Source organism: Triticum dicoccoides, chromosome 4A (assembly GCF_002162155.2).
Source record: "Triticum dicoccoides isolate Atlit2015 ecotype Zavitan chromosome 4A, WEW_v2.0, whole genome shotgun sequence".
NCBI lineage: Eukaryota > Viridiplantae > Streptophyta > Magnoliopsida > Poales > Poaceae > Triticum > Triticum dicoccoides.
In genome coordinates this window covers 407418122-407433313 of record NC_041386.1, presented here as the reverse complement: position 1 = coordinate 407433313, position 15192 = coordinate 407418122, and positions in this window count along the sequence as shown.

The window sequence follows — 15192 nt, the reverse complement described above, 5'->3', positions numbered from 1 at the left end:
CGGAAAAAAATTGAACGGATCAGAACTTTTCATGCTGACGCAAGTTATTTAGTAATGTCTTTATGTGAAAGAATCAATCACGATCAATCTCTAAAGATCAAATCTAAATTAATTAACCTTACCTTATATCGCTCAATCACATTAATTAGGAAATAAAATAACCGATTTTAAAAAATTAATGTGTAAATCATAACACGTAAGGTTCCTTTTCCTACCAATGACCGCTTCCCGCCTTCCCTTAGGTGACCCACCCCCATGATCGGTTCCTTCCCCCCTCGCCCCCACGTCGATAGCCCCTCGTGAAAAAAAGCCCTCCGAGAAAAATAGGATCCCTCCTGATCCAACTTTCTCTCGCTGACGACGCCCTATCCCCATCCCAATATGGTCGCTGCCAGGGTTGTCAACGTCGCCTACCCTCCTCCATCTTCTCACGAGCGTCAAGACATGGCTGTCCTCCAACAATATCTACTCCTAATGGAGCAGTTGGTAGGATTGCGTACAATTTTTTTACGTCCAGTTTTTTTCGACTGGATTTTTTGTCCCCTTCCCCCACCCCACCGGTTTAGTTTCGCGTCACCCTCTCACACAATGAAAAAAATCTGAACGGTCAGAACTATGCTGACGCAAGTTATTTAGTAATGTCTTTATGTGAAAGAATCAGTCACGATCAATCTCTAAAGATCAAATCTAAATTAATTAACCTTACCTTAAATTGCTCAATCTCTACTCCTAACTAGTAGAATGCCCGTGTGTTGCCACGGGGTTTTGAAATATTTTTTGTTGAGTTGTATAAACATAATGCATGTTCAATTTCACACGTAGAGATAAGATAGCATGGGAATGTCGGTGCCTTGCCACGTGCTATGAAAATATTTTGCTGGATTATGTAAACATAACACATGTCAAATTTCACATGTAGAGACAAGATAGCATGGGCAAAATTGCGTATGTATTGTAGTCTAGTTTACTTGCAATATAAATTGATAAAAAGGATAAATTAATGATGCATATAGAGCGATGATCCAACTAAAATTCTATTAAAAATTAATATCTAGTTCTTGCACTTAAGAAGTTCTCGCACAATACCAGGAATGTTATCTTTAATTTCATTCGCACGATAATTGAGAAGTATAATAACAACTTCTTCCTCGGCTTATACACATCTTACACATGCAACGTGTAATGGAGAATACTTCATGTCAAAGGTCTTAAAATGTGCAACGGAGAATACTCATGGTGCTAACCGAACGAACTAATTTTTTTACCATTCCACCATAGCATAAAAAACATAATAGCCAGACATATCCCTACAATTTCCTAAATTAGTGTTATTTTGAATATAGTGATAACAAAAATAAATGCTTGTATTTTGAATGTCAAAAGTTTTGTAGTACATTTCTCGGAAGGTTACGAAATTTCTGTGGTTTTCCAGTTTTGCCCCTCGCTCGCTCACTCACTCTCCCACTCGTTCAATCACCTCTTCACACTCATTCCCCTCGCTCATCGACTCTCCCAAATGCCTTGCCCATGGCGGTGACGCACCACCCCCTCACCTGTGTCGACGGCTCAGCCGTGTTGCCGCCCTTCTCCTCAGGTGCCGCCGCCTCACCTTCTCGCCCGCATCGCATCTCCCTCTCGCCCGCATCCTCTGCGCCACGCTTGAGAAAAATTTGGTTGTTTTAGTGAGGTCGAGTAGGAGCACGAGGATTTAGTACTCTCGCTTGGCTCAAACCAAACTGATTCTGCTATAGTATTCTTTTTATCATGCAGGAGTACTTTGATTGATCTACTGGGCTCAAATCAAATAGATTTTTAGAGTATACTCCATGTTACTCCATTTCAGAGCACATTCTTGGAGTGGATCTGCATTTCAAAAAGTTTACAAGTGGGAGTACATGGAGTACTACAGTTTAAATCGAGGAGAAGATGGTGCCTGCTCCGTGATGATGCCGTCGTCACCTAAGACTCCTCAACCACCACCACCACCACCACGACTTTCTCGAACATGGTGAGTACTAAGTACTCCTCCAATGCTTGTACTCCTATCAATGTTTACTGATGTAATCATGGCAGGAGTAATGCACCATTAGTTGGTAAGAAACAATGTCAGTATGAAACCTCTCAATAGTAACTGTTTTTTCTATGAGACACAGTACAAGGTTTCGGCTTTATTTGCCCCATTCCATGTTTTGAAATCATTACCAAATCATATGAAGCATGGTAACAATGTTCAAGCTGATTCGGTGAATCTGTAGTCTATACCCTATATATTACACCTCACTGTGTGCCCCAAACATTCTGCATTGAAAAACAAATAAATAAAATAAAAGCTTCTGAATGGATGATAGTGTGAAACAATATATCATATTTTTTTTCCTGGGAGCATCATGGACCAACTTGTCAATGTAACCTCGGTTGTAAACTACATCTACATCCCTGTCAATGAACATGTGCACTATTGAACTACCTATGCATCTACATCTCTATGAAGATGCATGTACAACTACATCTTGGATGAATACTATTGTCAATTTACTCGCATGGGCCATTCAAGGAAAGTAGTCTCTCAGTTCTAGTGTGCTTAGATGTATGATGAAACGAACTTGTGAACCAAAGCAATTTGACATGACTACCGGACAGAGGAAGCGGGGCAGAGATGATTTATTCGTGGGCGATGATGAATTGCTACAAATACATATACTCCTACCCTCCATGCATGTCAGCATCCGGTGCTAGCGCTTGATTCCCTGAAGATTGAAGAACCACCCCCCGCCCTTAACAAATCATTTCATATAAACTACTGCACCTAGCAATGTAAAAATACAAAAGGATAAAATCACTAACCTTTTATAGAAAAATGGTACACTCTTGGCCGTCCTGCATGTTTTGGCATAAGTTTCCCTCACCTTGCATGTCACCGTGTCCTTAAGAAAAACAAACACATTGGTAATTATAATTAAGAACTTCGCCTAAAACAAAACAGAACCAACAACAACTCATCGCTTTCATTGTCTTCAAGGCCCTCATTGTCATCTGGTAATATAGTTTGGGAGAAGTCCATATTACCCCCTTGAGCTTATCTTAGGCTTCACTTTACAAACCTCAACATTGTGTTTGTTCAAGTTTCATCCTTCAACTTTATAAACTGGTCGTAAATATAAGGGGTCTGCTTCAGTATACCCACCTTAAGTGAGTCAATGGTGGAGATTAAAACTTCCATAGAACCAAGATAAGCATTCCATAGAACCAAGATAGCATCATCTCTCAGATTCTCTCTTTGGCCAGTTTCTCTCTTTAGGAGAAGCACACAAAGTAGATTTTACAATTCATTTCAGATTCCGCTAACAATCTACTGGGTAACTGGAGTTTGCTACTCCAATAAGTAACAAACTAATAAATCCATCTAAAATTTGCATAGCCACACTGAGTTATATAGATTCCAAATTGTATTTAGCTACCTTGAACAATCATCATTCACACATGCATATTATATTTTCAAAATTGACATTTTCATTCCTGTGTGGCACAAATTTCATGTGCAATGTATATATATACATGCAGATCTGCGCAGCCACCAATTGCCTGCATGATGCAAACCTCACGCACCTCTACCATCTCTGCTTCTATTTTATTCCTCCATCATCCCTCATTGCCTGGTGGAAGATCGTGGATGTCGCCTAGAGGGGGGGGTGAATAGGCGCTTTAAAATAATTACGGTTTAGGCTTGAACAAATATGGAATAAACCTAGAGGTTAATTTGTCAAGCACAAAACGTACAACAACTAGGCTCACCTATGTGCACCAACAACTTATGCTAAGCAAGATAAAGTACTAGGTGATAGCAAGATATATGACAAGAAACAATATGGCTATCACAAAGTAAAGTGCATAAGTAAAGAGCTCGGGTAAGAGATAACCGAGGCACACGGAGACGATGATGTATCCCAAAGTTCACACCCTTGCGGATGCTAATCTCCGTTTGGAGCGGTGTGGAGGCACAATGCTCCCCAAGAAGCCACTAGGGCCACCGTAATCTCCTCACGCCCTTGCACAATGCAAGATGTCGTGATTCCACTAAGGGACCCTTGAGGGCGGTCACCAAACCCGTACAAATGGCAGCCCTTGGGGGCGGTCACCGAACCCGTACACTTTGGCAACCCTTGGGGGCGGTCATCGGTACCCGTCAAATTGCTCGGGGCGATCTCCACAACCTAATTGGAGACCCCGACGCTTGCCCGGAGCTTTACACCACAATGATTGAGCTCCGAACACCACCAACCGTCTAGGGCACCCAAGCACCCAAGAGGAACAAGCTCAAGGGTACCAAGCACCCAAGAGTAATAAGCTTCTCAACTTGTAACTTCCACGTATCACCGTGGAGAACTCAAACCGATGCACCAAATGCAATGGCAAGGGCACATGGAGTGCCCAAGTCATTCTCTCTCAAATCCCACCGAAGCAACTAATGCTAAGGAGGAAAATGAGAGGAAGAACAAGAAGGAGAACACCAAGAACTCCAAGATCTAGATTCAAGGGGTTCCCCTCACATAGAGGAGAAAGTGATTGGTGGAAATGTGGATCTAGATCTCCTCTCTCTTTTCCCTCAAAAAGTAGCAAGAATCCATGGAGAGATTGAGAGTTAGGAAGCTCGAAGAAGGTCAACACTGGGGGAAGAACTGTGACGCCCGGATAATTATGCTACAGTAATTTCATGTCTAATGATGCCTTGTCATCATAGTTATTTTGCTAACCCTCAATTTGTTTTGAACCAAACTCAAATCAAAATTGAAATGCCAAGTCAATTACAATTTTATAAAACAGTAAATTAAAAATGTTCCTTAGGATGAAAATAATCATTACATAATTGTGATGCATAACAAACATTTTTTTGATGTTCAAAATGCCCCTAGGAATTAAGATAGTGGAGTAGGATCAAATTTATTTGACCTTAACAATTTTTAAAAAAATAGTTGAGCCCTCCCAACTGCTTTGAAACCTTTTGCGTCAACCCATAATATTGCCAAGTACTTGTGGGACAAGTTTCACTTTGAACAAAAATCGCCAAAACAAATGCAAAATCAGAGAGCAAAGTATAAATCAGAAATAATTAACAAAAAGGAAAGGAAGTCCCAAAGCTACACTGGGCCCTAGTGGCCACAGTGCAGGCCCAGCCCAGCCGCCCCACCTATAACCCTAGCACTCACCCAACTTCCCTCGCACACACCTCTCCCCCTCGTCTGCCCCAGCCTATCCATCCAACGAAATATTTTTCTGGTTAGGGTTTTAAGAAGCACGTGCTCTATCCCCTCCTGTTAGGGTTTCTGGTTCCTCTCGGCGACTCCATGAGGCGTTGTTGAGATTAACTCTTCCCCTCACCGATCTTCCTCCGGTTCCCGGGCTAGGGTCGATCCTGGGCGTTCTCCGCCTCTCGACCTCGACCCCGGCAGGTTTTGCGGAGGCAGGCAGGCAGTTAGGGTTCCGTCGAACCTGGTGATCTACTGTCGTCAGGTTAGGGTTCTTGAGGTATGGCTAGCCGCGCGTCGGGTTCTGACGCCGAGGCGGCGGGTGTCGAGGAGATGATGAAAAACCTGGGCATCACTGAGGATGATCTGGATGACGTGGTTTTCGAAGAGCAAGATGTTCAAGCGGAAGCGGTTGTGCGTTGGATGGCCATCGCGAGAGTTCACACCCCAAAGAGTTACATCCAATATTGGTTCTACCGCAATATGAGGGCTGCCTGGGATCTGGCGCAGGAGGTAAAGATCCGCCTGCTTGAAGAAAACCTATACACAATGCAATTTGCTTGCCTCGGCGATTGGGAACGCGTCATGATGGAGGGACCGTCGCGGTGGTACTGGCAGAGTATGATGGGTTCACTAAACCATCAGAAGTTAATTTGGACATGCTGGATATATGGGCGCAAATCCACGACTTTCCTGATGATTACTTCCCGATGATCAAAGCTCTAGCAGGGAAGATTGGGCAATACATATACGCTGAACCGAAGTCACATGACTTTGAAGGTAATTTTGTCCGGGTCAGGGTCAAGATCAATGTCCATCGCCCTCTAAAAAATGCAGTCTCGGTGGTGAAAGAAGGTAAAAGGAAAATATTCCTGGTAAAATACGAGCGCTTACCTGACTAGTGTGCTGTCTGTGGCCACCTTGGTCATCAATTCAAGGAGCATGGAGACGGTGTTCATCCTCCTGAGGCTCTGGTCTTTAAGAATCTTCGGGCATCATGGTTTAGAGGACCGGTATGGGGACCGGGAGAAAGAAGAGGACGTGGTAGATCGGGGCGTGGACGCGGTCGAGGCCGTGGTCCGTCTCAAAGGAGCAACGAGATGTGGACTGAGCAGGAGGATCCAGAAAGTTTGAGGGGAGATGTGGCCATGGATGACATTGAGAACAATAGAAAGAGGGTTTCTCCGGCGGCACCGGACTCAAGCCTTGCGGGTTCATTGCCTAATGCCCAACCAAGCAATCCTTTGCTCTTGGAGCATAACCAAGATGCACCTGTGAGCTCTCCTTCAAAGCAGGAACCCAAGAGGAATAAATTGTCACTTCCTGCTGCAGATAATGCTACGGTTAAGAGCTTAGTGCTGTCTCTCAACAATGATGCGCGTTGGGCTCCCATGGGGAGTCACGCCATGCGCAATGAGTCTACTATGTTGGAACTGTCGCGGGGCTGGCAAACCCGCGACAGTTTGAGAGCTTCGTGATCTAACGAGGCAACTTGCCCCCTCTGTTTTATGCATTGTCGAAACTCAGATAGAGGGCTCTCGTGTAGAGAAGTTAGCAGGCTCATTAGGCTTTACAAATAGTTTTGCAGTCAATAGTTCTGGTAGAAGTGGTGGACTCGGTGTTTTTTGGAATGATAAAATAAAGCTAGTGGTTGATGGCTACTCTAAGTATCATATTAATGTTGTTATTGATGATTTGGCTCATGTAAAATCAAGGGTCACCTTTGTCTATGGAGAGGCCCAAACAACGGAGAGATACAAAACTTGGGACATGTTACGCAGTATAGTTGGTGCTAACGATCTGCCATGGCTGGTAATGGGTGATTTCAACAAGGTGCTACACTCGCACGAGCATGATGGAGTCGCAAACAGAAGTCAGGCGCAGATGGACGCGTTCAGAGATGCACTGGACACGTGTGGCTTGTCAGATATACGATACAAGGGGATCAACTGGACCTTTGAGAAAAAAGTGACAGGTGGTACCTACACCAGAGTACGACTGGATAGGTGTGTCGCAAACCCAGCATGGTCGCTGGCCTTTCCAAGGGCATCTTTAGAACATAAACATGCCGCTTCTTCAGATCATATACCAATCTTTCTTCAGCTCAACACGGTGCATGCAGGTGCACGAGAACCGAGGCGCTTCAGGTACGAGATGTGCTGGGAGCGAGATCCCATGCATGCGGACGTAATTGGCGAGGGGTGGGCTCCACAGAACCTGGAACAAGGCCGACCGCTGGAGCGGGTCCGACAAAAACTGCAGCGTGTGTCGGGGGATCTGTCAGCCTGGGATCGTGAGCACTTCGGAAATGTCAGACGACAGATTGCACAGTTGCAGCGCCAGCTACAGGAGTTGCGCGGTCTTCCAGGTAGATCCGATCCTAATCATTTGGAGTTGAAAATAACAGAAAACCTGGTTGAACTATATCACCGTGAAGAAATTTTATGGCGACAGAGGGCACGTCTCGAGTGGTTGATGCATGGAGATAAAAATACGCACTTCTTTCACTTACGTGCGAGTAGAAGGAGACGGAAAAAATCTAATCAAGGCGCTACAGAAGGAATCGGGCCAGATCACTGAGGATATAGAGGAGATGGAAGAAATGACCACCGCTTTTTATAAGGATTTGTACACTTCTGGGGGGGTGCAGGATATGGGGAGTGTCCTCTCAACAGTGCCCTGCAAAGTTACGCAAGGGATGAATGATATGCTGAATGAGCCCTACACCCAAGCCGAAGTTAAAAAAGCCCTCTTCCAAATGTTTCCTACAAAAGCTCCGGGCCCGGATGGATTCCCAACCCACTTTTTCCAACATCATTGGGATATTTGTGGGGAGGATGTAACCAAAGCAGTGCTTGACATTGTGGAAGGGAGGGAGTCAGCGAGAAGTATAAATGAGACGGTGCTTATCTTGATCCCAAAGGTGAAAAATCCCACGTTGCTGTCTCAGTTTCGGCCCATCAGCCTCTGCAACGTCCTCTACAAACTTGCATCCAAGGTAATAGCTAACCGACTGAAAATCATTTTACCTAAAATTATTTCAGAGGAGCAGTCAGCTTTCGTCCTAGGAAGGTTGATTACTGACAACATTGTGACTGCTTACGAGTGCTTGCATTTTATGAAGAGGAATAAAGCAAAGAAACATCAGTCGTGTGCTCTGAAACTAGACATGATGAAATCTTATGATAGAGTCGAGTGGGAGTACTTGCAATCAATCATGCTGAGACTTGGTTTTTCTCAAAGATGGGTACAGATTGTTATGGGGCTGGTATCTTCAGTCACCTTTTCAGTCCAGTTCAATGGGAAGAGGCTGGAGGAGTTTACACCAACACGAGGAATCAGACAAGGGGACCCGATATCTCCATACTTGTTCTTGTTAGCAGTAGAGGGCCTTTCGTGCCTATTAAAATCAAGAAGTGAGTCATCCAACATGAGTGGTTTACAAGTGGCGCCTTCGGCACCAAAGGTGAATCATTTATTATTCGCAGATGACAGCCTGCTGTTCTTCAAGGCAAATAGTATGGGTGCTACCGAGGTGAACCTGGTACTGGACAGGTATTGCTTGGCGTCAAGCCAGCGTATTAACTACAGCAAGTCATCGGTTTATTTCAGCAAGGGGGTCCCTGATAGTACTCGGACTACGGTTAAGACGGTGATGCAAGTTCCAAATGAGACTCTAAATGAGAAATATTTAGGTATGCCCTCGGACATAGGCTCATCAAAAAATGGTGCTTTCAAATACTTGAAGGACCGCCTCTGGAGAAAAGTTCAAGGGTGGATCGAGAGCACGATGTCTTCGGCAGGCAAGGAGTTTCTAGTAAAGGTTGTTGCTCAAGCAGTCCTGGTCTTCTCTATGTCCTGTTTCAAACTACCACAAGGCCTATGTGAACACTTAAATATGTTGATCCGAAGATTTTGGTGGGGGAGCAAAGAAGGTAAGCGCAAACCACATTGGGTGTCATGGGAAGCGATGACCAAACCAAAAGGCATGGGTGGACTTGGTTTCAAGGATTTTGAGCTATTTAATCAGGCTATGTTAGCAAAGCAGGCCTGGAGACTATTGCAGGTGCCAGAATCCCTCAGCGCGCGCATTTTAAAGAGCATACATTACCCGAATACTTCGATTTTGGAAGCTCCTCTGGGGAATCATCCTAGCCAGATTTGGAGAGCCATTATAGAGGGTCGGGATACGCTGAAAGTTGGCTTAATAAAGCGCATCGGTAATGGAGAAACGACAAGAATTTGGGAGGATAACTGGCTGCCTAGAGGGGAGATGATGAAACCTTATGGTTGTATTTCCCAAAACCCTCCGTTGCTTGTGTCCGAGCTCATAGATAATACATCAGCATGTTGGGACAGAGAAAAAGTGCAATCTGTATTCATGCCGATGGACACTCAGGTCATTCTTCGAATCCCCTTGTGCACCCGCAACATCCCAGATTTTTGGAGCTGGCAATATGAAAAGAATCGCCTATTCTCGGTCAGGTCGGCTTATCGCATGCTCGTCGCCACTAAAGCTCGAAGAGAAGCCTGGCTGGAGAACCACTCGGGTTCAAGCGCGCCGACGGAGGAAAGATCTTGGAAGAGTTTGTGGAAAACTAGAGTACCAGGAAAGGTGAGGATGTTCTTATGGAGACTTTCAAAGCAATCAATCCCAACGAATGATGTCAGGGCACGAAGACATATGGCACAATCAAATTCATGTAGCCTTTGCGGGGCTCCCGACTCCTGGAGACATTCACTTCTTGATTGTACAATGGCCAGGTGCACTTGGGCATTAGTGGAAGGGGACCTTCTGCAAAAGATGGCAGCAACAACGGAGCCAAAGGCCAAACATTGGCTGTTCACCTTAATGGAGCTGTTATCTCATGCTGAATTTGTCAAGCTTTCGGTGACCTTATGGGCTATCTGGGCAGCAAGGCGGAAGGCTATCCATGAAGGCATCTTCCAGAGCCCACATGCGATCATGTCTTTTGTTGATAGGTACATCAATGAGCTTGAGGTGATCAATGGCGGACAGGAGTAGGCTCGTACCCAGCCCAGGGTTGCAACTGTGGGCGGGAGGAAACCAAAAGCACCCCCTGCGGGCTATGCAAAAATCAATGTTGATGCGGGGTGCAGAAAAGGAAGCAGGGGGACAGCTGTAGCAATATGTAGAGATAACACCGGAAAGTTCCTCGGAAGTTCGGCTCTCGTAATCAGAGGTGTGGATGATCCAGCGACGCTCGAGGCAATGGCATGCCGGGAAGGATTGGCACTCGCAGCCGACCTCCATGTCAACCAATTTGTCATTTCATCTGATGCTAAGGAGGTGGTCAGCGCTATACATAATGATAGTTGTGGGCCCTATGGTGCCATCATCAAGGAGATCAGAGTCCAACATTTATCTTTTCTTTGTAATTTTTGTTTTCAAGGTCGTTTGAACAATTTAGAAGCTCATAAGTTAGCCAGGCATTCATTTTCTCTGGGTCCGGGGCGCCACGTCTGGTTTGGCCAACCCCACGACCTAAACTGTATCCCATGTGGTTTTTGATGAATAAAGCTTGGCTATTTCCCTAAAAAAAAAAAAACCTCTCCCCATCGTCTCGCTCACCAGCCGCCGCCACACAACGCCCACACAGGAGAGGAGCTCCTGGCCCCGATCCCCATGGCTGCCAGCGACCGCCTCGGGCCTTCGCGCCCCTGGTCCTCTTCTCCGACGCTCGCTCGGCTCCAGTGCCTCACACGTGACCCCGCACTCATGCTCGTCCCTACGCCCAAGCGCCTTCCATGGCTGCCGCTCGCCGTCGCGAACCGCCGCGGCCACCGGCCTCCAGTCGTCGCACCATCGTGCCCATCCGCTACAACGACCTCCTCTTCATGGTCTTCGACGACGGGATCAAGCTCGGGACCCCTACCTCGTCGGATCGTCCTCGTCTCCCCTCTGTGCCCCGCCGGTCATCGTCGTCGATCCGTCGCCATCGCTGCTTCTTCGCCCTCGTCAAGCGCTCCACGAGCTTCGATGTGAGCACCTCGCATATCTCCCATGTTTATGCCGTCGTTCTTGTTCCCTGGCCGTTGTAGCCATTGACGGAGCTCCGCGCGCTCGCCGTGAGCCCTTGGCTGCCCCGACCGTGCCCGTCTGCACATGCCGTGCAGCCCCGTGCCTGCTACTGCCAACGTGCCCTCGCGGCTGCTCGCCCGCCGGCGCCCGTCCGCTCACGCCATGGCCGCCCTCGACCCGTGTGCTCCCCTGCATCCTACAGCCACCCTTGCGCCCGTGTGCAGCAGCCCCTGCGGCGGCTGCGCCTACTGCTGCGCGCGCTTGTAGCCGTCGCTGCCGTGGCTCCTATTGCTCCTGCCGCTGTTGTTTGACACCGAATCCTGCTACTTCCTTCTTCAGTTAAGCTAGGTGTCGATTTATTCAGTTTCGTCAGTATAAGCATGCATCACCAGGAGTCCGTTCTCGTACATGTATTTGTGGATATAGTAGCTAGTGCCGTGGTGTTCGCTCCCGTGGGATAGTGTGGCCATTAGCTCAAACGTGGCTGGTAGACTAGGAAGAATCTCTTGCTGTAACGACATGGCGCTGTAGTTAGTAGCACCCAACACAAAATACTCTCACAGCTCTTTAGTTACAGAGCGGCGAGAGAGTGCAAGGACACCGGCAGCAACTACAGCTGCCTCTGCCGCGCACACCGTGCCCTACCCCCGTCCATGCGCGCCCGCACCCGCTACGTCCTGGAGCCCGAATCGTGCCCGTTCGCCCGCTAAGGACCCCCGCCTATGACACAGGGGGCCCACCCCACAGAACGTTTAAAAATAAAATAGAAACAAAATTAAGTAAATAATAGTTTAATTAATTAATTAATTAATCTCAAAAAATTGATTAATTAATAATCATTTAATTAATCAATTAGTTAGTGAATTAATTAGTTAATTTAATTAACCTGCTTAATAACCTAATCAACCCGATTAGGTAATCAAATGTTGTTTAGTAAAACATTTGTCAATGACATGCGGGTCCCATGGGTCCTTTTGACGAGTCAACGGTCCAGTCAAAAGCTGACTAGACATTTGACCAGGACCCCACCTGTCGGCCCTTTAGACACACTCTGGGTACACTTCCTGTGTACTCGTAGCAATTAAATACAAATTTAATTTCGAATTAAATTAAATCCAAAAATTAGAAAATCATTTTAAGTCTTTAAATTTTAATATAAAATAATCCGTAGCTCGGATGAAAATACTTTGTACATGAAAGTTGCTTAGAACGACGAGAAGAATCCGGATATGTAGCTCGTTCATCCGCCACACATCCCTAGCATGGCGAACGCGCAACTTTCTCCTTCTGTTTCATCTGTCCGAAAACGTGAAACACCGGTGATACTTTCCCGGATGTTTTCCCTTTTTGCCAGTATCACCTAGTATTGCATTAGGTCACCTCTAGCACCGCGTATTACCATGTTATGCTTTGTGATGCTTTAATTGCTTTGTTATTTATTGTGTTTCCCCCATTACTTCTTTCCGATAGACCCAGAGATCGCTGTCGGTACCCCTGTGATCGACTACATCGACGACGAACCCTTCTTGCCAGAGCAACCAGGCAAGCCCCCCCTTGATCACCATATATCGCCTACTCTTCTCTCTACTGCTTGCATTAGAGTAGTGTAGCATGTTACTGCTTTCCGTTAATCCTATTCTGATGCATAGCCTGTCATTGTTGCTACAACTGTTGATACCTTACCTGCAATCCTAAATGCTTAGTATAGGATGCTAGTTTATCATAAGTGGCCCTACATTCTTGTCCGTCTGCCATGCTATACTATCGGGCCGTGATCACTCGGGAGGTGATCATGGGTATATACTATATACTTTATACATGATACATGTGATGACTAAAATCGGGTTGGCTCGAGGAGTACCCGCGGTTGATTCACGAATTGGGGGGCTGGAAGGACATACTTTCCCGACGGCCCTCTGTGTGGATCTTTATGGTGAAGCGACAGGGCAGGTAGAGACCACCTAGGAGAGAGGTGGGCCTGGCCCTAGTCGGCGTTCGCGGTTATTTCAAGATAACACGTTTAACGAGATCTTGGTATTTGATATGAGTCTGGCCACTAGTCTATACGCACTAACCATCTACGCGGGGACAGTTATGGGCACTCGACGTCGTGGTATCAGCCGAAGCCTTCGTGACGTCAGCCACTGATCGGCGCGCGCCGGATTGGACTGTAAGCCTGCTCTTGTATTAAGGGGGCTAGTTCTGCTTCCGACCGCGTACACAACGTGCAGGTGTGCAATGGGCGATGGGCCCAGACCCTTGCGCCATAGGATTTATACCGGCGTGCTGACCTCTCTGTTGTGCCTAGGTAGGGTTGTGACGTGTTGATCTTCCGAGGCCGGGCATGACTCAGAAAAGTGTGTCCGGACAAAGGGGACCGAGCGTGTTGGGAAATGTGGTGCACCCCTGCAGGGAAGTTAATCTATTCGAATAGTCGTGATCTTCGGTAACAGGACGACTTGGAGTTGTACCTTGACCTTATGACAACTAGAACCAGATACTTAATAAAACACATCCTTCCAAGTGCCAGATACAACCGGTGATTGCTCTCTCACAGGGCGACGAGGGGAGGATCATCGGTTAAGATTAGGCTACACGATGCTATTTGGTGAACTTACCATCTACTCTCTTCTACATGCTGCAAGATGGAGGTGGCCAGAAGCATAGTCTTCGATAAGGACTAGCTATCCCCCTCTTATTCCGGCATTCTGCAGTTCAGTCCACATATGATCCCCTCATTCCACTTGATACCAATGCATACATATGTAGTGTAGCTCCTTGCTTGCGAGTACTTCGGATGAGTACTCACGGTTGCTTTGCTCCCTCTTTTCCCTCTTTGTATACCTGATTGCTGCGACCAGACGATGGAGCCCAGGAGCCAGACGCCACTGTCGATGACGACTACTACTACTCGGGAGGTGCCTACTACTACGTGCAGCCCGCTAACGACGACCAGGAGTAGTTTAGGAGGATCCCAGGCAGGAGGCCCGCGCCTCTTTCGATAGGTATCTTAGTTTGTGCTAGCCTTCTTAAGGCAAACTTGTTTAACTTATGTCTGTACTCAGATATTGTTACTTCCGCTGACTCGTCGACCGAGCTCTTGTATTCGAGCCCTCGAGGCCCCTGGCTTGTAATATGATGCTTGTATGACTTATTTGTTTTATAGAGTTGTGTTGTGATATCTTCCCATAAGTCCCTGATCTTGATCGTACACGTTTGCGTGTATGATTAGTGTACGATTGAATCGGGGCATCACAAGTTGGGATCAAAGCCAACTGCCTGTAGGAATCCCCCTTCCACACTCCTTGGCCGAAGTCGAGTCTAGACATTGCAAAACTTTTTACTAACATGGTTGTGTGTCTTACGGGCCCACGTCGCTATTTGGGTGGTATTAGAATCTTTTACTCCTCGATCTTTACTCTGGGACTCTGAACTCTCTTCTACTCGGGATAAACGATTTTACTAACTCTATCTTTAGGTTCTTGAGAATACTTATCCCGGAGAGCCCCTTCAATCCAGATGACCGCCTGCTGCACCAGAAAATTTTGAAGATACTCTTCGATGTTTCCCCGAACCTTGTGCCTATTGCTTTTGCAATTCCTTACCACCGAAATATCCCTATGAATAAATACTTACACCTATCGTTCTTGCCTTTATTCCCAGTCGACCTTGTTATTACAAGATACCCCGAGAATACTTTGTGCCTCTACCTTGTAGTTCCTTGCCGCAAAAATACCCCTACGGATAATTCCTCGCACTTATCGAGCATCTCCTCATTCCCATTTGTTCATGTGTTTCGCAAAAGTCTTTGAAATACCATTCGGTCTTCCGAATATCCTGAGTAGCCTATTGCTCTTGAAATTCTTGCTTGCTTGCATTATGGTTAATCCCATAAGTCTCGTAATC